Genomic DNA, 25,080 nt, shown 5'->3' with positions numbered 1-25,080 from the left:
ATAGAGCATGGAAGAGGACAGTTTTATGTACTTCTTAAAAAGGAAACAGCCGAATGGTACTGTTCACAGTTTTAATGATATTAGCATAGTCAATGTACTTGAACCTAAGGCCAAACCCAAAACAGGCTGCTTTCGAGTCAGCACCACCCCCCCCCCTCCTTAAAAAAAAGGACAGGCCTAAAAAATCATTTTGTGGACTGTTTTTGTTTTTCACCGCTCTTCCTCCAAACTGTCGTCAGGCATAATCTGATGGCACTTTTCATGATGATTCCCCAAAAACACTGTGTATTGAGCAGGGAGTGGTGCTTTCGTTCGGGTTTGCCAAGCGGAAGGTGCTATAAAGATTTGAAACATAGACTGTTCCAGAAATTCCATAATGAGGTCACTGGCTGAACCGGTCAGCGGGGTTCGAGTAGTATTGCAGATTGCATGTAGCCAGGGCTGCACTCTGGGAGGCAATGCATGCATCGCTCCATGCCCAATTTGTAGTTTGTACTGGAGGTGTTTTGTTGTTTAGAAGCTAAGGAGATGCAAGAGTTCAGCGTGCGTGTGCTTACGGATGCTGGCATGGAGTTACGCAAGTGGCGAGGCAACGAAATCCCGTGCGATCCAGAGGCCGGAGATAAAGTTCTCGGTCTGAAATGGAAAACCAGTGATGACTTGCTCAGCATAGCAGCGCTAGGCGAGTCCGATAGGCCGTCTGTTTGGACCCGGCGATCCCTCCTCAAGTGTGTTGCGTCAGTGTTTGATCCGCTAGGTCTAGCAGCACCGGCAGTTGTGCCCGGAAAGATACTGCTACAGCAAGCCTGGAAAGTCGGAGGCGACTGGGATGATAAGTTGCCTGATGGCATCGCAGCCGCATGCGCGCAATGGTGGGGAGAGTTGGCCGAAGTGGTGAGCATTGACATACCACGTTGGATTTGCTGCAATCTTGACACGCCGATTGCGCTTCATGCCTTCGCCGATGCCAGTGAGAAAGCGTTTGGATGTTGTTTGTATGCAGTCGTCAATGGACAGTAGCACTTGGTATTTGCCAAGGCCAAAGTGGTACCTGTGTCTCCGCCCACGTTAGCCCGCCTTGAGTTACAAGCAGTATGTCTAGCGGCTCGCTACGCTGAGTTTGTGGTGAAGGAGCTGCGTGTGACCGTCACGCAAGTCTATGGCTGGACTGACAGTCTCACTACAGTTCATTGGATCAGTAATCCATCGTACAAATGGAAAACATTTGTGGCTAACCGCGTCAGTCAAGTCCAAGAGATATCGAAGAAGGTCGGCATTGTGTGGAACCATTGCCCGGGCCTTCACAACCCAGCAGATTTACCGTCGCGTGGGAGTAGTGCACAGCAGATCCGTAGTCCGTTCTGGAGGGGCGGACCAACCTGGATCACGGAGCCCAATGACTGGCCCACCGCATCCTCAACCGCAGCTACAGATGAGTCCAGTGTAGAGGTACGAGTGTCAGCCACCACCTGTAGTCGAGAATCTGATAAGGAATGGTGGCTCCGATTCAGTAAATGGTCGAGGGCACAGGGCATGGTGACTCGGATGTTGCAGTGGAAGCACACTGAGCCTCGTGCTGAACTCTATTTTGCAGCAGACAACGTATTGTACCGCATCGTTCAAGCCGCATGTTTCGCTGAGGATCTTGAGCTGATCAAGCAAGGTCAACCAGTGAAGCCCGGGTCGAAGGTGTATCAGCTTGCACCGTTTCTGGATGAGCATGGAGTGCTCAGAGCCGGGGGACGACTTCAGCACAGCGAGTTGGCGTATGGAGCCAAGCACCCAGTCCTGTTAGGCAAACATCATCTGACCGATTTGCTGTTGGAGAAAATGCATGTTGAAAGGATGCACCAAGGTGTAGAAGGAGTCTTGTCGTTTATCCGTCAGAAATTCTGGATTATCGGTGGTCGACGAGCGCTACGCAACATTACTCAGCGATGTGTTACATGCCGCCGCTACAAGGCTAAGGCTGCCTCAGAAGTCTGCCCGCCGCTGCCAGAAGACCGAGTTGTTCACGAGAGGCCGTTCGCAACTACCGGCATCGACTATGCTGGTCCGTTGTACGTGCGCCGTGGTGAGTCATCTCCGAAGGTATGGATAGCATTGTTTGTGTGTGCCACCACCAGAGCAGTTCACTTGGAGGTGGTCGATAGTTTAAGTACCGAGTCATTCTTGATGGCATTTCGGAAGTTTGTCGCGAGACGTAGTTTGCCGTCTCGGATCAGGTCTGACAACGCTACAACGTTCAAGGCAGCATCTGACAAACTGAGTGTGCCATGGATGTTCAATCCTCCAGCTGCACCATGGCATGGAGGCTTCTATGAGCGAATGGTTGGTACAGTGAAGAGTGCCTTGAAAAAGGTAATGGGAACAGCGTTTCTGAAGGTTCAGGAGCTTGAGACCATCTTGTATGAGGTTGAAGCAGTGGTGAATAGTCGTCCGTTAACTTATGTGTCTGATAGCCTGGATGAGCCACCAGTAACCCCTGCAATGATGATGGGTAACATTTGGATGTCGTCAGCGAAGCCAGCAGGTACCCCGGACGCTACGCATATGTCAGCGAGATTGCGTTACCTCAGTCAGACACTGAAGCATGTCAAGAATCGTTGGGAGGTGGAGTACCTAAGTCAGCTGAACAAGCACCAACAGACCATGTCGCGCCCTTTAGCTGTGGGTGATGTTGTCTTTGTTCTCGATGATACCAAGCGCAAACAGTTCTGGCGTTTGGGACGGATCATCGAGTTATTCCCTGGTCGAGATGGCAAGCGTCGTGTTGCCAAGGTTAAGTTGAGTACCAGTACCCTGTTGAGGCCGATCCAAAGGTTAGTGCCATTAGAAGTATCGTCACAGGACGTGGCTCCTGGGCTTGCCGATACCGCTCAACCTGCTATCGTCCCTCAGCAGCCAGCGTATGAACCGCCAGCACCGTTACCACCACCACGGCAGCAGGAGATGACGCGTTCTGGGCGCGTAGTCAGAGCCCCGGATCGTTTTTGACTTGTGTGCATTGTTGTACGGCGGTGAGAAGCCCTTTGGTGGGGAGAATGTTGTAAACCACCAGTTCTCAATTGGGAAAGGCCTTCGCGCTTATGGCATTGTATTCGTTGAAATGTTGTATTTCGACTCCGCCGTACCGCTGATGTTGCTGCATGGCATACACTATATGCGTTGTGTGCGTTTTGCTGTATACGCTGTTATGTCCAGTTTTATATGCTTATGTTTTGCATGTACGCTGTTTCTGCATGCTATAAATAGCTGGTGTTATTAGTGTTCATTGTTAATTATCAGACGAAGTGAAATATACTGTGTAAAGGAAAACAGTTGTCCTCGTGCCGTGTGGTCGTACGATCCTGACAATTTAGAGAATCTTAGAGGGTTCATAACAACTCCAAATTGAAAATAAGAATAAAAATTGGAGGTATTACACTAACTCACCGGACTTATCATAGCCAAAGGTAAGCAGCACGGAATAATATATGGAAAGCATATTATTATTATTATTATCTCTCCTTTATTCACTTCTTTCGAAGGCGATAAGCCAGACCCACCGGGAAATATTTCCATGGGTGGGACAGCAAAAAAGAAAGTGAAAAAACAAAGACAAAATAAATAATTAACTGGTTTGAGGGAAAGAGACAAACGGGAAAAGTCTGAAGAAAAAATTGACTGTCACCACCAGGACTCGAACCAGGGACCCTCGCTTGTAGCCAGCGATGCTCTAACCACTGAGCTATGGTGTAGTCGTCATCCCAGCAGAGGCCGTTCAACATTTTCTTCAGACTTCGTAACTCACACTTCCTGTGAATCCACACAGGCGGGTGGGACGCAGCCCTCACTGTAACCCACACACATTTCACGTACAAACTAGCACGCGGGGAGCCCCAAGTCATAAAATATTAACTGGTTTGAGGGAAAGAGACAAACGGGAAAAGTCTGAAGAAAAAATTGACTGTCACCACCAGGACTCGAACCAGGGACCCTCGCTTGTAGCCAGCGATGCTCTAACCACTGAGCTATGGTGTAGTCGTCATTCCAGCAGAGGCCGTTCAACATTTTCTTCAGACTTCGTAACTCACACTTCCTGTGAATCCACACAGGCGGGTGGGACGCAGCCCTCACTGTAACCCACACACTTCATGTACAAACTAGCACGCGGGGAGCCCCAAGTCATAAAATATTAACTGGTTTGAGGGAAAGAGACAAACGGGAAAAGTCTGAAGAAAAAATTGACTGTCACCACCAGGACTCGAACCAGGGACCCTCGCTTGTAGCCAGCGATGCTCTAACCACTGAGCTATGGTGTAGTCGTCATCCCAGCAGAGGCCGTTCAACATTTTCTTCAGACTTCGTAACTCACACTTCCTGTGAATCCACACAGGCGGGTGGGACGCAGCCCTCACTGTAACCCACACACTTCACGTACAAACTAGCACGCGGGGAGCCCCAAGTCATAAAATATTAAAAATAAATAAATAAATAAATAAAACCTAAAAACCAAAGGGACAAGAACTAGTTGAAGGAAGAGGAAGAAAGGAAAGAAACTCAATCCGAACTCCAACATCAAAACAATAATATGGAATTTGCAGCGACAGGCAAAATACATCAACCAATGAAGGGAGTAGTAACAAAGGAAATATCAGTCTTTATCAGTCGGTATTCAAGTCTCTTAGCTACTGAACATGCAAACGCAGCAGAGGTGCATCTACATGTTAAGGACAGTTCTTAGTATTTTAATCGAACCTTGTATAGCCTCCTGTTGCACAATAGCCAGGTCTCCTCCCTGCACAGTCCGAAGGCATTGAGGAGTCTCCCCCACCAAGCCTCCCAGGGCACCGACAACCACAGGGACCACGTCAACCTGGGTGAGGGACCAAATCCTCGAAATCTCACGCTTCAAATCATAATATTTCGAGCGCTTTTCAGCCATTTCTTATTGATGTTGTTCTCACCAGGAACGCTGATGTCTATAATGTAGGCGATGCGCTCCTTGTCATCAACAAGGAGCAGATCGGGCCTGTTTGCTGATAGTTTCAGGTCAGTTGGGACCGAATACTCCCAATAGAGGCGATACTGATCACTCTTGACCAATGCCTTGAGCTGGTGGTCGAATCGTGAAGCACCAGTAGGTAGATCTCGTGCTTTACACATTTCGAAGTGCACATACTTTACTATCCGGTTATGTCGTTCAATGTAACTGGTCCGAGCAAGAACTGAGCAGGCACTGACAATGTGGTCAATTGTTTCTAAGCTGCCCTTGCAAAGCCTGCAATTGGCATCAGTTCGAGCAATTGACTTCATTATGGCGTATTGGTAATTTTCCGTTTTGAGGGATTGGTCTTGTGCTGCCATAATCATGCCTTCAGTTGAAGGTTTCAGTGTCCTTGATTTCAACCACATGAAGGTAAGCTCCTTATCTAGGCGATTCTCCTCCAATCGGCTCCAATATCTCCCATGCAGCGGCATAGTGGAAAGTGTTTTGGATTTTCGCTCAGCGCCGCTTGTTTAATGGTATGCTTATTGGGTAAAGCTGGTCCAGCTGCTGGCAGATCCAAACTCGACAGGAACTTAGCGGCCTTTGCAGTTATTGAGTGGCTTTTTGTTGTAGGTTTTTGTTGATGATACTGATAAAGCAGGCTTATTCTGTCTATTGGGCTGGTACTCATGTAGCGGGCCAGGCCACACATGCTCCGGCCGTGCATATCCTCACAAGAGACCAAGCCCCGGCCTCCATCTCCCCTCTTCATGTAGAGCCTGTTGACTGAGGCTTTGGGGTGGTGAAATCCAGACGCAGTCAAGGCTGATCTTGTCGCTCGATCTGTGGTCTTGATTTCAGCCTCGGTCCAATTTACGATTCCATAACTATATGTCATAACCGGCAGAGCATACGTATTGATGGCCTTGATCATGTTTCGGGCATTCAATCCACTGTTAAGAAGCAAATACAATCTCTTTTTGTATTCTGCAGTGAGTTGCGTCTTGAGCTGCGGGTTGTTGTTGTTGTTGTTTGGCTTTATTTAAAGTGGAGTTCCAAAACAGGCCTAAACCTAATGACAATGGTCCCACTGATAATAAGAGAAAAGAAATTATAATAATAAGCGGACAAACAGAACCAAGAAGAAGATACAGCTGTAGTTAGATAACTAATATGAGCACGGCAGCAGGGGAAAAAAAGTCACAAGCACGGCAACCGGGAAGAAAGGAGTGAGTGAGTGAGAGAGAGAGAGAGAGAGAGAGAGAGAGAGAGAGAGAGAGAGAGAGAGAGAGAGAGAGAGAGAGAGAGAGAGAGAGAGAGAGAGAGAGAGAGAGAGAGAGAGAGAGAGAGAGAGAGAGAGAGAGAGAGAGAGAGAGAGAGAGAGAGAGAGAGGTAGTGAAGCAGATGAGTTCATCCTAGTTGACGGTACTGCCTAACAGAAAGGCCAGGCTTAGCGATTTGAAAGTGGAGCGCTTTCTTTCGAGGCGTGCTGTGTCTGGGAGCTGGTTCCACAGGATAGCTCCAGCATGGCTAATGCGCTTAGCTGAGGATGCAGTGGGGGAGACAGGAATGATGAGTAACTTGCTGTTCCCTCCTCGTGTTCGGAGAGAGGGACTACGGGTGAAAAAGCGGGTGAGGTATCATGGCTGCTTGCACTACTCCAAGGTACTTGTATGTTTCATTGAGTCGTAGCGACTGTGCAATGGTCTCATCGCCAACCTGGATAGAGCATCCTTCATCTGGTTTTCCTCTCCTGACGTGCAGCACGGCACACTTGGCCGGGTTGAGATTCATGCCGATGTCATCACCAACGCCACACACGGTAGACACGAGGGTAGTCACATCCTTTGTAGTTTTCCCGTAGAGTTTAATGTCGTCCATGTACCAAGAGTGATTGATAGACAACTCGGCGTCTCTGCAGCTGACTCTGTATCCCAAAGGCAATCGGTTGAGCTCAAAACTGATTGGGTTTAGCGCCAGGCAAAACAGTCCCGGGGATAATGTGTCACCTTGAAATATGCCTCTTCTTATTGAAATGTTGCCGGTAGTGACCCTGCATCTTCCCTGGTCGCATATGTGCATTGTTGTTCTCCAGTTCTGCATGCTACGAGCAATAGTTGTGACCAAAGACGGGTGGAATCGATACATCGTCAAAGCATGTAGAATCCATTCATGCGACACACTATCAAACGCCTTTTTGAAGTCCAGGTATGCCATGACCAGATTTTGCCCTTTCGTACGGGCATCCTCCAGAATCATCTTATCCACCATCAGGTGCTCCTTGCAACCAAGACCAGCTGCTGCACAACCGCGCTGCTCCGTTGCAAGTATTTCATGTTGATTGCTGTGCTGCCACATAATCTTCGATATGGCGGCGGTAAAGAGCTTGTACTGTATCGGAAGACACGTAATTGGTCTATAATCTTTGGGCATTGCCGAAGGTGGAGAAGTCTTAGGAAGGAGAGTAGTAGCGCCAGACGTCAACCATCCCGTAATGTCACTGTGGCCATCTATCACCCTCTGGAAGGCTCTCCGAAGGTAAGAGTGCAGGCTTATCAGCCTATTCCACCAGTACCCATGCAACTTGTCATGGCCCGGAGCCCTCCACAAGGCTAGTTTGCGCAGGCAGTCAGCCAGGATGTCCTGGGTGATAACTGCGCTACTCTGCACAGGGACGTGTCCTTCATAATATTCTGCTTGCCTTACATACCACTCACCAGCGGTGAACGGCGCAGGTGTAGACAGAAGATCACTCCAGAATTCGATGGCTTCACCCGCCTCTGGAAATTGCGGCGTCTCCAATCGATTTGAAGCACCACTAACAGAGTGTGCAGGCTCCCGAAGCGTCCGGTAGAAAGCACGCTCATTCATTTGGAACATTTTGTTGGCTTTTTTGGCCTTTTCATTTTCTCGGTATCGACGCATCCTGGCTGCTAGCGCAAGAAGTCGATCTTTCTTTCCCTGTGGCTTCATTTCCAACTCGTCTGTGTTTCCGACTTCAACTTCATATCTCCTCCAGAATGCATGATGTTTCTCCGATGGATATCGTAGCATGCTGGTGAGTCGGGAAACATCCGAGCGGAGTTGATCGATTTCCTTTGTCAATCGGATCTGCCACTGCGGCGGATGGTCCTTGTCACTTCCGTTTTGCTTGGCATTGCCAGTCGGATGATTCTGACTGCCTTGGATAGTCGATGTGCAAACGCAAGCACCAGCATACACGAGGCAATTGATCTCATGGAGCGACGCCTCACCATCAGGAAATAGCCGGCGACACACAAGCTTGAGCTGAGAGTTGACCATGGCGGTAACACTGTATAATAATTTATTTTGTACATGCTTTTTTGTTGGATTAGGGAGGCATTGTCGCTGTGCCATGTCGGCCACGACCTCTGCACGATACCTCTTCTCCAACTCCTCCGTTACATCACTAATCTCCTCAGGCAGCAGCTCATCTTCCAGGTTGTACTGCTCAGCATCAGTGTTGGTGGCGTTTTCTACAGTCGGTAGATTGGGTTCAACACCACACGCCACATCATCACTGTCATCACTAGTACATGCACTAGGCAACTCACATGTACACGTACCGTGGGGTGAACTGCTTTCACATGCACAAGCGCACACAGCCTGGCCATGCGGTGTCATGTCAGCAGCAGTAGTCGCACCAGCAGCAGCAGCAACTGTACTAGCTGTAGTAGCACTAGTAGTACTAGTAGTAGCAGAAGCACCAGCACCACCGCAGTACCCCGCCAGGCCACGGTCGCCTAGCGCTCCAGTCACCATGGCTTCCTCACATAGCGCATCCCGAGACGACTCTGGACTGGTCTCCGTCCTTGCTGGTTCTTCTGCCGTGCACTGCTGACGAATGGCCTCGACATCGGCGGAGGAGAGTCGTCCGCTCTTCCGAATTTCTCGCAACTGGTTGGCCAAATTTACCTCGCTTACCTGTCTCTCCAGGCCCCTGCCACACCAAGCATCGTGCATCCGTCGCATGTACCCACGAGACTGGACACCTCCAGGCGTCGCAATTGCGTAGCACTCAGCCAACACTCTCACTTCCTCCTCCGACCAGCGCTTTCTCCGGGCCCCCTGGCCCCCATTTCCATCCATTATTGAAATAAGTATTACAATGAACAAAACGTTCAATGTTATTATTATTATTATTATGAGTTACGAAGTCTGAAGAAAATGTTGAACGGCCTCTGCTGGGATGACGACTACACCATAGCTCAGTGGTTAGAGCATCGCTGGCTACAAGCGAGGGTCCCTGGTTCGAGTCCTGGTGGTGACTGTCAATTTTTTCATCAGACTTTTCCCGTTTGTCTCTTTCCCTCAAACCAGTTTTAAATATGTTATGACTTGGGGCTCCCCGCGTGCTAGTTTGTACGTGAAGTGTGTGGGTTACAGTGAGGGCTGCGTCCCACCCGCCTGTGTGGATTCACAGGAAGTGTGAGTTACGAAGTCTGAAGAAAATGTTGAACGGCCTCTGCTGGGATGACGACTACACCATAGCTCAGTGGTTAGAGCATCGCTGGCTACAAGCGAGGGTCCCTGGTTCGAGTCCTGGTGGTGACAGTCAATTTTTTCTTCAGACTTTTCCCGTTTGTCTCTTTCCCTCAAACCAGTTAATATTATTATTATTATTACAGAGGCAATATGCTTTGGTTCTGCAAGAGTGCTCAATGCCTGATTCAGGCAGAGCGGCGTTGTCTGATGATTGGTTCAGCCATGAAACTCGGAGTCACAACGGAATAAATTTGCCAAGGTTTTCATTGTGTGCCTTTGTGTATTATTATTATTATTATTATTATTTTAATAACGAAGGTACGTGTTAGGTCGTAAGTATCCACGCAAACACACATCCAGTCAAAATAAGGCACTTGTCAAAGTATCCGAACGTTTTCGGTCCCTTCTCATCAAGGATTATACAGGGAATGGCTCAAGTTGGAAAGACTAAAACTTATATAGCGTAAAGATATGAGATAACAACACTCGTGACAAGGTGAAAAAAAGTATCAAGTTCAGCACGACACAAAACTCGAAGGACATAATAATAGCGACAAGAACATAGTGAGCAAATTAAGTTACATTGTTAACACCTCGACGAGGAGTAACACCAAACAATTGTAGCGACAACACATTTTCTGTCTGTGGGACTTTTCTACTAACTCTGAATAGCCTCCATCCGGCGTTGAGATTCACGTCGGAAGCGGAACAAAACGGCAGATTATCCTTCTTGGATGTACAAATTTCACGCAACATTAACACTAAGAGTTTGGACACCACTATCTATAGGAAGCCAACTTTCACCGGCCTCTACATTCCGTGGGGGAGCTATACTCCAACGAAATCGAAGAAACATCTTGTGAAAGCGCTAGTTTATCGTGCGCATAGAATATGTTCCCCTCATCTATTGCAGGACGAATTAGACAGACTGACATCAATATTTACGAACAACGGCTATCCAAAGGAATTTCTGGCCAAGCTTATCAACGAAAAACCGGCGACAGACAAGCCGATCCAATTTGGACCTGACCTTTGCCCAGTGGTGCTCCGTTTACCCTGGGTTGGCGCCGGTTCTGCGCGCGTGGAGAAGGATGTTCGTGGTATCGTATGTCCATCTTATCCGTGCGTCAAGCTGTACGTCATATTTGGGACAGTGCGTGCGTTCAGTGTGAAGAAGGATGTTCTACCTACCCTTAGTAAAAGTAACCTTATCTATTTCTTTCAATGCCGACAATGTGAAGATCGGTATGTAGGTAGAACCCTTCAGCACCTGGGCGCGCGCATTCGTCAACATGTGCCGTTAAGTTTTGTTCCGCTTGATGCGCGTGAGTGTCGTCCTCGCCGTGGTCGTCCTCCAAAATGTGCTGTCCAGTCCATCGGTGGATCTTCCTCTTCCTGTGAAGATATCACTGCATGCCCGTCCTCCTCCGCGTGTATAGCGCAGGGTCCAGCTGAGAACAGCGTGAAAGATGGTGAAAGACCGACACGTAAACCACCGAAATTGACAAAGGATCTGTCTGCGTCGGGAAGGGTTACGCGAAGCCAAGTAAAAATACGGACTGGTGAGGACGCACGTACAACGACAACGGAAGTGACAACAACAGTCAATATTCGAAAACGTGGTAGACCGCGAAAACGAACCTCAATATCGAACACCGGACAAGTTGGAGTAAGAAGATCAATAGAAATCCGCAATGGAGGAGACGTAGCTGAAAGGACACTGGGCATCGCGCACACAACGGCTAGTGTCAGAAAACGTGGAAGGCCGCGGAAAAGCAAAGAGACGGATAGTGGTGATGCCGCGAAGAGGCGAGATGACGGGACATTGGAGGAGACTACACCCAACGGAGCTAAGAATCGCACTTCGTCCATCAAGCAACATCTGTCAGCCCGTACCAATTGTCGTGAGTTGTACAGTGATAATGTGTTCTCAATATTGTCACGTGGTAGATGTGCGTTGCATCTGGCTGTGTTAGAAGCTTTGTATATCCGTAAGTTAGATCCTGAACTTTGCGTGCAAAAAGAAAATGTGTTGTCGCTACAATTGTTTGGTGTTACTCCTCGTCGAGGTGTTAACAATGTAACTTAATTTGCTCACTATGTTCTTGTCGCTATTATTATGTCCTTCGAGTTTTGTGTCGTGCTGAACTTGATACTTTTTTTCACCTTGTCACGAGTGTTGTTATCTCATATCTTTACGCTATATAAGTTTTAGTCTTTCCAACTTGAGCCATTCCCTGTATAATCCTTGATGAGAAGGGACCGAAAACGTTCGGATACTTTGACAAGTGCCTTATTTTGACTGGATGTGTGTTTGCGTGGATACTTACGACCTAACACGTACCTTCGTTATTAAAGTATTATCCGCCTCCGACTTCTTGTAAAATTATTATTATTATTATTATTATTATTTGTAAGAAAGGTTTGCTCCCCACACCGGAGCTCGCGCTATTCCGCCGACTTTACTTGACACTTGACTGCACTGCCCGACAGGTGACACTTGATTGCCGAGGTTCTGTTTCCCGCGATGGTGTCATATATTGTGTCACAGTATACTAGTAGTCCTCAGAAGTTCGTTAAGTGCTTTCGCAGTTTCTCCTGTTATTACCTTAGTGCTAGGATTATCATTTCCATAGGTGTTGTTTCTTCTCACTCCATTTCTCTTTATTAGTATCTTTTTGGATTGTTTTTCATTAGTACAACGTAGCTTCCTGAGGAGTGTTGTGTGAAAACTAGTTCGAAGTACAATTTTTTGTTAATCATTTTTTCCATATCACATTTTTTCTTTCTTCCATGTTCTTCACTGCCTTCGTATCCACTCGTTTTTTGAATACAATAAAGCCTTTGTGAAATGTCGGTTCAGCTCGTTCTGTTGATCGCAATTCTAAAACAATATTCTGCACCTCATTTTCGACGCGCGAAGAATCGGCACCAACCCATGGCAAACGTAGTACCACAGGACATCTCTCCGGTCCAAAAGTGATCGTTTCTTCCATGGTCGGTTTCTGGTTGATGAGTTTCATTAAAAAATGTCTTTGGATAGCCATTTTTTGTCATTATCGTAAAGAGTCGTTCTAGTCCCTCGTCCAGCAGATGAGGGAAACATATCCTATGTGCCTTTCGGTTCGCACAAACGCCTCAGGACACTAAATCACTCACGAGAACACATGAAAGTGATCAATGAGCTTCGAAAGAATCCAGAAATCGTTATCTCTCGACCGGACAAAGGCCGTGCAACGGTCATCTTGTCTGCGGATAATTACCGGGAGAAAATGTTGGTCATTCTCAATGACATAAGTAAACTCAGTAGACTTGGGCCTTGCGATGTGTATGACCATACCGAAAACATTGATACCAAGCTGAGTACGTACCTGCGTTTTCTTTCTAGAACGCATCAGATCACCAAATATGAATATGATCATCTAGCTCCCACAGGATCGACAAGGCCTAGAATGTATGGGCTCGCAAAAATGCATAACAAATCATATTCCATTACGACCGATCTTAAGCATGTCTGGATCTCCGCAGTACAAGGTTTCGAAATGGTTATGCAATTCGCTGCAACCGGTTCTTGCCTTGTACAGGACACATTGTGCTAAAGACACGTTTGAGTTTGTGGAGGAACTTAGAGATTCAATACTTTTGACACATATCCTAATTGGCTGGTGGTGATTCTTGCGTAGATGCAGGCGTAGACTATACATTTTTTGTAAAATTTTCTGACTCCGTCCTAGTTTCAAATTATTATTATTATTACGAAATAGTGATTGCGACTTCGGCGATGATTTTTTAGGAATGAGTTTGCTCCCACACTGGAGCTCGTGCCATTCCGATGACTTTACTTGACACTTGTCTGACTCATGACTGCCATCCAGAGCATACGAGAAGTCCATCGCATCTTCGACTTGGCAAACCTGCAAGAAGGCACCACTCCCTGCTCTATACACAGTGTTTCGGGGAAATCACCCCCTGAGAAGGCTGAGGAAGATTGTGCCTGACTGGCGCCCTATCTTTTTGGTGGCTCCCTCACAAAGTTGTAGATAACAGTACATCCTGCATTGTGTGACCCGTGCAATCACCCCTTGCCACATTTGATGGCAGAAAAGTCCAAGAACAGGGAAATAGAAATTCAGCCAGGTTTTACAAAATTAGGACAGGTATGCCATGGCAAAATGTATGGAGAAGCAGAACCCAAACCCAGATTTTTGAGACTTAAAGTGAGTTTTTGATCCTCAATTCAGCCCAAATCGGACTTTCGAAAGCCAGCGGGACAGTTTCCGATGAATGGACTGTAGTTGTGTTCCCGTCGTCTTATAACAAATATAGTCTTTGAGTGTAGTTGTCTCGTCGTACATTGTCTGAGTGTGGAGATGGCACGGGGCTGGGAGAAGGTGAAGAAAGTCGAATACAACAGAATGACATTTTTTGGACTGAATAGAAAACTTTGAAAAGGAAAATGTGAAAATGTCAGGTTGTCACGCGATCGTTCAACCAACACTCTTATTGGCAATGGTGCCATCGTGAGAATAATGAATTCAAACAGAATTTGAAGTTCTGAGCAACATAATGGGCACAGAACCACTTGATTTGATGTCAAAACTGACACATAAAGTCACTCGCACAACATATTTGCAGGCACAGACATTGATTTTGCGGACGTAGTCATCTTTTCTCGCTGGCTTCAAACGTACAACGATGCCTTGTTTGGCGAGGTTGAGCAAACCTGTGTGTACCCACTGGTATAATAAGGCTACTTGTATGTCTGATTCTTTTTTTGCAGATCTGAGCGAATCACTTTGTCTAAGTGGCTGTGAAGTCTCACTTGGATCGATAACATTGTGCCCTGATAATCACACATGTGTTGGTTTGACGTTTAACTATACGTGCGAACGTAAGTAGAAACACTGCATTGCAAACTAGATACTAAACTTACGTTTTAGAATCTGTAAACATTGGGATATCAGAGCCAAACACTTTCATGTGAATCTCATCCAATATGACAGTTTTGTCCAGAACACCTTTAATTGGCCATTCACACTACACCCAAAACGTGGCGTACGTGACGTGTTCGTCCAGATCGCCATGACAACATGGAACATGGGTGAAAGTCGTACCCCTGATACGAAAACGTAGACGACGTATCCAGACCCCTGTACCGAGTTTTGTTCTGTCGTTCTCAGCAGATTGTGTCCAAAAGAAGCTGTGTGCACAGCTGTACGAAAAGCGTATACGTGCCTGTGTGAATGCAACTGCATAAAACGACGTCTGCCAGTACGTAGTATTCCAAAACGTGACGTGTTATGCAAAGTAGTATGAAAAGCCTATAACAAACAAGGTGCCAGAACGAAAGGTCACTGGCGCTCACAACAACACATCACAGCCAAACCAACTATGGTTGTACACCGATCCAAGTTACCCTGTAATTTTTGGCAGTCACACTGGCAACTTTTGACTTTCTGAATCCCTGAATCGATCACTGCAGCCTGTAGAAAGGCGGCCGTTACGTAGGTCACCTGCAAAGGCCAGTACCAGTGAAGTCCTAAGGCTTGGGGTTAACAACCACCATACTAGTCGTTGTTTCCAAACGCCAAAAGGTGGAATTGAATGATGTTGTCCACATGGATGAATTTTAATAGTCAAATTTGGAACTCTCCAGGCCATGCACTAGCCGAATACAACCTATCGGGCGGAAGGCACACACAGAATCCCTGCACATGTGGTTTCGCTAAGCTACCAGTACTAAGACATCTTGGGAGTAATCCCTGCCTTCGTACAAAGTCGAGGTTCAAAATTATGTGATTGATGTGCTAGCAGTTAACATGCAGAAGTGTATAGTAGTGAGTGATAAGTGGACGGTGGTGACGCTATTCACAACAGCCTGTTTGATCGTTTCCATCGGATATCATTAGTACCAGACCGAGCAGCCGAGATACAAATCAATGTGTACAGAGAAGTACTTTATCCCTCATCAAATTGTGGCGACAGATGATGTCCATCTCGACGATTTGCACTCAGCGCTCGGATATTGCCTGAGTTCAGTAAGGTCTAGTTCGCTTGTTCTCGTGGCTGGCAGCTTCAATGCCAAACTCGGCCAGGGAGATTACTCAAGTGGCTCATGCACCGGATGTCATGGTCATGGACGACGTAACTACAGCGAAGCTATGCTAGAGGATTTCTGGGAGTCATTTGGTCTCTTTGCATGTAACATTGCCTTTCAACATCCAGCTAGGCATCTGACAACCTGTACAGGTTGGAGGCACAACCCAAACTGCGGTCGCTCTATTCCTACAATCAAGTAGACTTCATCTTGAGCAGCAGCAAACAGCAACAACTTTTCACAGATGCCCGATCCTATGCTGGGACACTGGTAAAATCAGACTATCGGCTGGTTGTTGCACGTGCCCCTCTGAACAGGATCTATGGCCTGTGGGCACATAACAACAACAAAAAAAGAACTGTGAAGTTTCAGTTACATAGATTGAGCGTGATTACCCGCAAAACGTCCAGTTCCAACTCACCCATCGGATCGCCAACGGTGCAGTAGACACATGCGCACCGGAAGCACACTGGACATCGATCCCATCTTTCATCCAGCAAACGGTATACTTTTGGACTGGTGCTGACCCAAAGAAGCAACAACATTTCATGGATGATCAGCTACATTCCTGGTTGGAAGAGAATAAGCGGTTGCGACTGCTGATAACCACAAGTAGGGTTCCACAACAAGTGGCTGATCTGAAGCATTGGCGGAACACCCTCCCACACCGAAACCGGTTGAGGGCAAAGGAACTACCATTAAATGAACAGGACGTTCGGACGAGGGAACTAGAACCAATGAAGGACACAGCATCAATGTTGCATGCAGTACATCTACTTCAGCAACAAAAAAACAATAGCCTATCCCTGTGCATGATGAAACAGGTAGGCAAGTAATACAGTCAGACTCGGTAGCCATCCAAATCACCTACCACTTTTCACCAGAGCCTGGTGCACTGAAACTGCGACGGCCGGGCCCTGCTGACTGGGATTGCGCTATTCAGTATCGTCGGATTGAGCGGCCCATCTCTGAAGCAGAGGTGATACAGGCAGCTGGAAATTTGAATAATGGAAGCATTGGAAGGTCAAGTGACCCAGATGCCATGCCACAGGAGCTTCTTAACCCTTTGTCCTTTTGCCCAAAATGTATGTGAGGCTTCAACAAATCCACTCACCATTCCCAAGCAGCTGATATTTTGTATTTACACTTTATGTTTTCCTGAAAGCTTATGATAATTGTGAACTAAAAATGCAGTTTGGGTTGAATTCCTCAGATAGGCTTGGCTAAACAAGAGTGTCAAAAATCGGCAAAATTCTAAGTTCAACTTCTTTCCTATGTATAATAATGTGCAATTTGTACAAGTATGACCTGGAGTAGCACCCCTGGCATGTTGGGCAAACACGGAGCATTAGCCAGAGGAGTGCCAGTAGCAACATGCTCGACATTGCGGCCCCGTGCGGCTACTCTCTCTACGTCGACCATGAGTTTCACGGCGCGCAGGTGACGGAGATCTGGACCTCTCTGGGATCGGACTACGCTCCCGCTCCACATGCTGCGGCATTCTAGCTGACCCTGCTGCTCCACGACGGGTAAGACACGGCGGTGGTACACTCTCTTCACCACGCGAGTGCTGTTCTGCCGATCCTGCGCTCAAATCGGAGCGGTCGACATGTCCGACAGTTCGGTCGACGGTTACGACATCATAATCCGCGTCTTCATCAAAATCAGAATCGACACTTTCTAATAAGGCTTCGTCCAGTTCGTTCTCTTCATCAGAGGACATAGGATTGTCGCTTGGGTCACTCCAGCTATCCTCAAACAAGCGCTTCATCTGCATCAAGCGACCTCCGTGCTGCCATGTCGGAAGTTACGGCGCAAGCAAACTTCGACTTTGATTTTCTGAAATTTTTCAAATGGCAACTAACCCCAGCGACCCGTGTATCATCCTCTACATAGCATAGGCTGTGTGCACGTGAATTTTCATGTGGATCGGGTGATCCGCGTAGCTTCCAGGTCGCTTTGAACATGCGTGGGTTGAACCGTACACAGGTGTACGTTTCAAGTATGGGCGAAAGGACAAAGGGTTAAGTACTTATCTCCCCTCGTCCATTGCAATATCGCCCAGGTCCTCTACTCTGCCATCGAGACAGGCCTAATTTTGAACACCATTGGGTCGTTTATTCTGTTACAGAAGCCTTGCAAATCCAGGTGACCAGTCGCTCATGTACGGCCTGTGGTTTTACTGACAACACTCAGGAAGATGCTTGATTGTGCTGTGGAGGATCAACAAGGATGTCAACAACTTTGTTGCACACACACACAGAGTGGATTCCGCCCCAGCTGAAGTACCACAGGCGTCGTTTGGGAGTATCCATGGTTGGCGGCTTGATGCCAAAGCTATCGCCGTGCACTGGATATCCTAGGCATTGATATGTCAAAAGCGTTTGACTGCATAAGTACGCCACGGTTCATCTTGGTGCTCAGATCTTTTTTGCAGCTGGATGAGATCTGAATGATCCGTTATCTCCTACTGCGGGTTGCACTCCCATCCGCTAAGGGCTAGGCATTCTCAACTCTTCGCGGCACAACCACAGGTGACTCACTGTCTCCTGTTTTTTTTAATTGTGTACCTTGAGGGTGCGCTGCGTTATGTTCGGCCTCCTCTTCTACCACGTCCTCCTTCCGCTTTTTCCCTTGAACTAAAAATGAAACTGCCTACGCCGATGATGTGGATTTCGTGACTACTGATGGTGAGAGGCTGAGGAGCCTCCTTTAGCCATATCCGACAAGCTCCTCGAATGGGATTTGATAGTGAACGAGACAAAAATGGAGCACATGCACAACAGGTGCCACACTGATCGCATCGAGGATGAGTTGTGAAACACCAAGAAACTTGAGTCCCTGGTAGGTGATGTTGCTGATATGCTATGAAGACAGGAACTGGCAACTGTTGCCTTTGGTAAACTCTGGACGCTATGAATCCGTAGGTCGCTAGTTTTGGAGGATCTCCGCGTCCGGCTTTATAATGCCTTTGTGCTCCGCTACAATTGTGCAACATGGGCACCATCGAAACAGCAGCTAAACCGTATCGAGGCCTTCCACCGAAAACAGCTAGGGGCGCTAATCGGCATTGTGTTAACGAATTGGATCGGGAACGAGAGGCTCTATGAGCGTACCCGCGCGGTTCCTCTCTGTATTGTTGGGTCCGAAGAAGAGAGGTTTTTTGCTCACTAACACAACTGACAACGGGAACAGGTAAGTTGGTGGAACGACATTTATTAGAGACGGGATGACTAAGACCAGGACGAACGAAACGACTATATGGTGATTATTGAAGAGGGAGATTATTGAAGAGAGCGTATTGAAGAGAGAGAGAGTTGGAGAGAGATGCAACGCAATATAAAGGGCCTGGATAGCTATGGCAAGCATGGGCGCGCAAGTAGCTACCCAGGCCAAATAAATAATGCATAGGCTAATGAATATGAACTAATAATACTTGTGGGATTAACACACCACCCCTCCGTGAAAAAAGAATCCCGCCTCCTCGTGGAGAAAAAAAGAAAGAATAAAGAGAGAAAAAGATAAAAGATGATTGAGGGAGAAAAAGAACACTCCAAAAAAAGTCGGCAGAGCATGAGACTCTTAATCTCAGGGTCGTGGGTTCGAGCCCCAAGTTGGGCGCCAATGTTGGGTCCGAATAAGAGAGGTTTCTTGCTCACTAACACAACTGACAACGGGAACAGGTAGGTTGGTGGAACGACATTTATTAGAGACGGGATGACTAAGACCAGGACGAAGGAAACGACTATATGGTGATTATTGAAGAGGGAGATTATTGAAGAGAGCTTATTGAAGAGAGAGAGTTGGAGAGAGAAGCAACGCAATATAAAGGGCCTGGATAGCTATGGCAAGCATGGGTGCGCAAACTAGCTACCCAGGCCAAATGAATAATGCATGAACTAATGAATATGAACTAATTACTTGTGGGCCTAACATACCACCCCTCCGTGAAAAAGAATCCCGCCTCCTCGCGGAGAAAAAAGAAAGAAAAAAGAGAGAAAAATATAAAAGATGACTGAGGGAGAAAAAAAACACTCCAAAAAAAGTCGGCAGAGCATGAGACTCTTAAGGAGGCTCCCACCTAAAGAAGTAAAATAAAAGGTCCATGGACTAGAAAATAGCCAGGCAGCGGAGAGGAAGAGAGATGAGCTTGCAAAAGCAAGAGAGTCGATCCCGAGCAAAAATATTTGTCACCAGTGCCGAGAGCAGCGACAAGGAGGACCGAAAAAAGTAGGAACCCTTCCTTGGACAATAAATTCCTCACAGCTGGTTGTCATTCTATACCTTACCGTCCATCGTACCAAGTTTTATCACTTCAAGTGCAGGCGTTCATGTCCAAAGTCAAAGTTCAAATTGTCGAAAGATAAGCGACAATATTGCTGACGCGGACCAAGTAGAGACGGGATAACTAAGACCAGGACGAACGAAACAACTACATGGTGATTATTGAAGAGGGAGATTATTGAAGAGAGCTTATTGAAGAGAGCTTATTGAAGAGTTGAAGAGAGAAGCAACGCAATATAGAGGGCCTGGGTAGCTATGGCCAACATGGGCGCGCAAGTAGATACCCAGGCCAAATGAATAATGCATGAACTAATGAATGTGAACTAATTACTTGTGGGCCTAACAGTATGATCATCTTGAGAGCTAGGTGTGAGCTCTTTCGGCATGACCTCCGTCTCCCGGCTGACTGCTCGCCATCACTGGCCATGGGAGCATACTTTGCAGAGCCTCATCCAGCGGGCTGGAGGGGACAACCAATACATACGCTGCCAACGCTACCACGAGGTGACTGCCAAGCGGATTGGACTTTCCTTGTCAAGCAAAGTCGATCGAGAGGCATTCCGTGCCCTTGCTGCTGACCGAAGCGGTTGCATGGGTATCTGTGCCAGCGTGGTTTGGGCACCCTAGGTTTTGACTTCCTTTCTCTATTTTCTTCATTTCTTTGTAACTGTTCTGGACTTTCGTATCTATTCGAAGTGGCTTATGCGAACATATTTGGCTCGTTTGCATGATTTTCGTACCCATTAATGCAGCTGCAGTCCATGCTGTCTACATAAACAAGCAGACAATAAGATTATAATTATGCATTTTCCGCATTTTGCTGTCCCGCCCATGGATTTATTTTCACGGTTGGACTTGCATATCGCCTTCGAAAGGAGTGAATAAAGAAGATAATAATAACAATTTGAAACTCGGGTATTGAGCCAATAATAAAAGTAGAAAGGAATATAGGGAAACGGGTTAAGAGTAATTCTCCACCACTGTAACTAGATACTATATACAATCAGAAAGTGCAACAACTAGGCACAAAACTGACAGAGTACTGAGACATTCGACGTCCTGACATCTAGCTTCAACACATCTCCGTAGCGCTAACCGACAGCCTTCCAACTTGGAAGGTTCAAGGTTAACAATAATAATAATAACATGTTTCGCGTAGTTGAACACCAAACTGGAAGAAATCACGTGGAAACGAATTATGAAGCAACTATCCACGACTGTTACAAGATGATAAGTAGCCAGAAAGTGCGATAACAGGCACAAAACTGACATTTTTTGTTACCGTGGGACTTAGCTTGGACCTTCCAAGCTGGAAGGCTGTTTCTTTGCGCACTGGAGATGTGTTAGAACTACGCCTCAGGTCGTTGAATGTCTCAGTGTCCTGTCAGTTTTGTGCCCTTTGATCGCACTTTCTGACTACATTATATCTTGTTACAGCCGTAGATACTTGCTTCATAACTCGTTTCAATGGGATTTCTTCTACTTGGTCCGTTTCATCGCAATTGTCGCTTATCTCCCACGCACCTTTTGACAGGTAAAACCCAGTCCTATCTCGATATCTAACTCACATTCGTTTGGGAGGTTGTGATGGCAAGATCAGAGGAGCCAGAAAGAAAATAACCATCGCGACTAGCGCCAGTGGCATCGCGATTCATACAATTTTGATGGAAAAGTGGGAAACTTTTCGCTGCAGTGAATGCACTGCAGTGAATGCACACATTCACTGCAGCGAAAAGCCAAGCGCAGCTCAAAGACCGGAACTGTAGCAGGGGAAATCGACATCCTGACCTGGAGAGCGTGACAGTCACGGCCAGGCCAGCCAGCTCAGTTGTTTGAACTGCAATGTTTGAACTGCAATGACCTGGTATTCTTTGCAAGCCTGCAAACTGATGGCGAGATGGTGGCAAAGAAGACATTGTCCGACCTGGCAGCGGCAGCACAAGAGTCGTGGTCAGCGTATCCAGCAGAGCGTAAGACAGCTGTCTGGAGAGGGATGTGTGCCTGATTCAAAAACATTGTTGAACACACAGTACTGTAGTGACAGACGGGTCACGCTGCCCACGTTCCTCCAAGTGCCAAAGTGACAACCGCGACTGTTCCTTTCCCGTCGCTGCTATACGCCAAGCGGAGAAAGCAAGAGATACGGTACTCTACGCTAGCAGCTATACACACCAGTGAATGTGAGCTCAAGTGGCATCAGCTCGAGTGATACAGAGCCAGAGTCGGATAAACTAAAGCCTGAGTGCAAGAAGGCGCTCCGTCGCTGTTTTCTTTTGCACATTTTTTGTAACCTTGCTTCCTTTCTTCGACTTGCTTCATCAGATTCCATCGCTGAATTTATTTCTTGTGGCGGACAGGAATCCTGTATCATGCTTTTTCACTATGCGTATTGGAAATTTCACAGAGCGGTAAAAAAACTCCTGTTCTTAGTTGCGATAGATAAGCGACAATTGCGATGAAACGGACCAAGTATATTAATTCTATGTACTGGCTCAGTATCCAAGTTAATTAGAACGCTAAACAATAAATAAGTTCAGTGTTTTCAGCTTCTGTCTTGTGAACATCATCAGCAAGGTGTAGCTGCTGGTACTTACTTCTGCTCAGGTGTCGAGCTGCACAGTTTCTTCCAGTCTGTCTTGTCAGCTGCTTGTTGTCTGCACCTGGAAAGGTCTTCCATGGTCTTCATGGGCACACCCAGCTTATTCAGCTGACCGACATGACTTGTGGCCAGTGTATACTTTGGCGGCCTACGAGGTGCTTTATGGCCCTTGTCAAAATAGCCGCTCATGGCTACTTGCGGTGGTGTGGCCGTGTCCATCCGTAGCACAAGACCGGTCATTTGTAGTCGCCTACATGCAACTGTGTCTGATAAGGTACAGCAGAAGTAGTATGGACAGGTAACAAAGACAATTATATTTAAAGACAGTTAATAAAGCACTTTACACTTACCCTAGGCTCCCAAGGGTGATAGGCCCAAGGGCTAATGCCAGCAGCAAACGCGCAATAACCAATTTTACTGCAGGGTACACCAATCAAGCAAATGGCTACTGGACAACACCACCTTTTATGCACCCAGGGAACGAGAACAACACAATTTGGATATTCTCATTGCGTCGGGTTAGTGGGTAGTCATAGCAACAGCACACAGGTAGCTTTTGTTTCTCGGTCTTTATCACCTGATGTAATGACGACGACTTTGCCTCGGTTTTTATTCTGGTCTTTATAAGACCACCTATTATTATATTCAAGAAGAAAAGAGGACCAAAGAGCAACAAGTTTTGCTATAATATCCACTAACACCACCAGTTACTTCACAATCACCTCATGCGATAACATTGCACGAAACTGATCAACGGTACTGATGTTCTACACCGAACTGGCAATCAGCTCTAGCACGGCTGTTGAAGTGCGCATCCGAGATGAGTTATTATTGTAATAAATCGGAATCGAGTTCTTTCTCAGACGTCGACCAACTTTCGGTGTGCTTGACTCCGCTTCCACTGCGGGAACGTACATGTACTCAAACTCCTGGACACGACTTGCTTGCTGTAGCCCATGACTACACTATTTCCAATGATACTAAAAAATACCCTCATTCTTGCTCATCTTGCTATGTGGCATGCATCGATTTTTTGCGTTCCGTTTCAACTCTAGCCAAAATGCTAGCTCAGTGTCCGTCAACCTGAGGCGAAAAGCGAAAGCCTCAAAAGGTCGGGAAGTCACTGAGAGAGGAAGGTCCACTTGCCCCGTCTCGAACCCAGACAATCTTTGTGCAAGTCATCTATTAGAGTGTGATATTTCTAGGCAACTCTCTGTTTGGATATGACTCTGCTCCTCTTTGAAATTCAGCTGTATGTGTGATGCCAACCATCAATAACAGTTTGAGTTTAGTTCCTAAATATGGCAAAGAAAATGGATCAATGGCTTATGTATTTGACCTTATCTGTCGGATGGGATATCACGCAGCACCGTCCACAACTTCGAGCAACTGTCCTCAACCAGGAGGAGAATTCAGAATGGTTCCTCATTGTAGAAGTAAGTGATTTGCACCTGACACTGAGCTGATTTGACCGGTGTTTACCACTACTTCTCTAACAGGCTTGACACTTGATCGTGTGTGGCCCTCTGCTGAGGGGTGGCAACGTCACTGATCAATGTCACTAGAACCTTCAAAAATGGACTTTTCTTCAGACAATGACATTTGCATGCAAGCTTCTGATAGAGGAGCTGTGGCAAGCTTGGCACACCCAGTGGCTTGAGTAGGGGGCATATATGACCAGAGTTCTTTGCAGAGCAGTTTTAGCAGGAGAACAACAAGCATGTTGCCTTGGCAGGAAGCAGTATTATTATCCATAATTACTATCAGTGTTCAGTATTACTATCAGTGAAACATTGCAGTTTTCATGAAGTTGGTTGTTCCAAATAGGAACACACTTCTTCGCGAACTTGACAATTGACTGACTCACGACTGCCATCCGGAGCACACGAGGAGAACTTCGCACCTTCCACTCGTCAAACCTGCAAGAAAGCACCACTCCCTGCTCATTACACAGTGTTTCGGGGAATTCACCCCTCATCAGTTGAGCTTGACCAGGCTGAGGAAGATTGTGCCTGAAAAGCACCACTTATATACTGCTCTCCAGGCCAAACCATCACCAGGGATACACACTTACAGAAACACTTTGTTTCCAGCGCGACAAACACCTCGTGAAGCCCCAGGTAGCAGCGTGAGTCAGAGTCGCTCATGGAGTTGTGCCAAACAGACGTTGAGAGCCAGTAGCTATTCACAACACTGTCAACTCCAATGACTAGTCGCACGTCCGCGTGAGGAACAGCAATACGAACTTAGAAGTTGCGACTTCAGTTTTCGCTGCTTGAAATATGGAAAAAATCGCTTGTAAGCCCCATGTGCTTATATTCGACCGGTGCGCTTATATCCGAATCAGAGCATTTCTTTGATGCTGTCCCTGCGATAACACCTTCCAATACGTCGTAATTCCGCAATGAATTTTGTCAATACCGGTACAATGATACCGGAGATGTGAATTCTGTTCAGTTACAAGCCCATGCGCTTATATATGAGGACTGCGCTTATATCCGGATATAGGTCCATGCCCTTATATGCTCGTGAATACGGAATACTTATTCTTTATCCATGCCCACCGGGAAGATAATTCCATGGGTGGGACAGCAAAAAAAAAGAAGCGAATTTAAAAAATAT

General features: G+C 46.8%; 1 protein-coding gene and 1 long non-coding RNA gene across 6 annotated transcripts in view; both read left to right on the top strand.

Annotated features, from left to right (window-relative positions):
• LOC135825798 (sushi, von Willebrand factor type A, EGF and pentraxin domain-containing protein 1-like) overlaps window positions 1-25,080 on the top strand; it is a 579,302-nt gene that overhangs the window by 37,745 nt on the left and 516,477 nt on the right. The gene's annotated exons all lie outside the window — the stretch shown is intronic.
• Window positions 14,259-25,080, top strand: part of LOC135825570 (uncharacterized) — a 58,837-nt gene continuing 48,015 nt past the window's right edge. The window contains exons 1-2 of the long non-coding RNA XR_010555082.1: window positions 14,259-14,369; window positions 23,709-23,894. This is a non-coding gene — a long non-coding RNA (uncharacterized LOC135825570). The remainder of the gene's footprint in view (window positions 14,370-23,708; window positions 23,895-25,080) is intronic.

This window comes from Sycon ciliatum, chromosome 10 (genome assembly GCF_964019385.1).
Source record: "Sycon ciliatum chromosome 10, ocSycCili1.1, whole genome shotgun sequence".
In the NCBI taxonomy this organism is placed as follows: domain Eukaryota; kingdom Metazoa; phylum Porifera; class Calcarea; order Leucosolenida; family Sycettidae; genus Sycon; species Sycon ciliatum.
The sequence above is the reverse complement of the archived record's forward strand: the minus strand, read 5'-3'. Positions and strand labels throughout refer to the sequence as shown.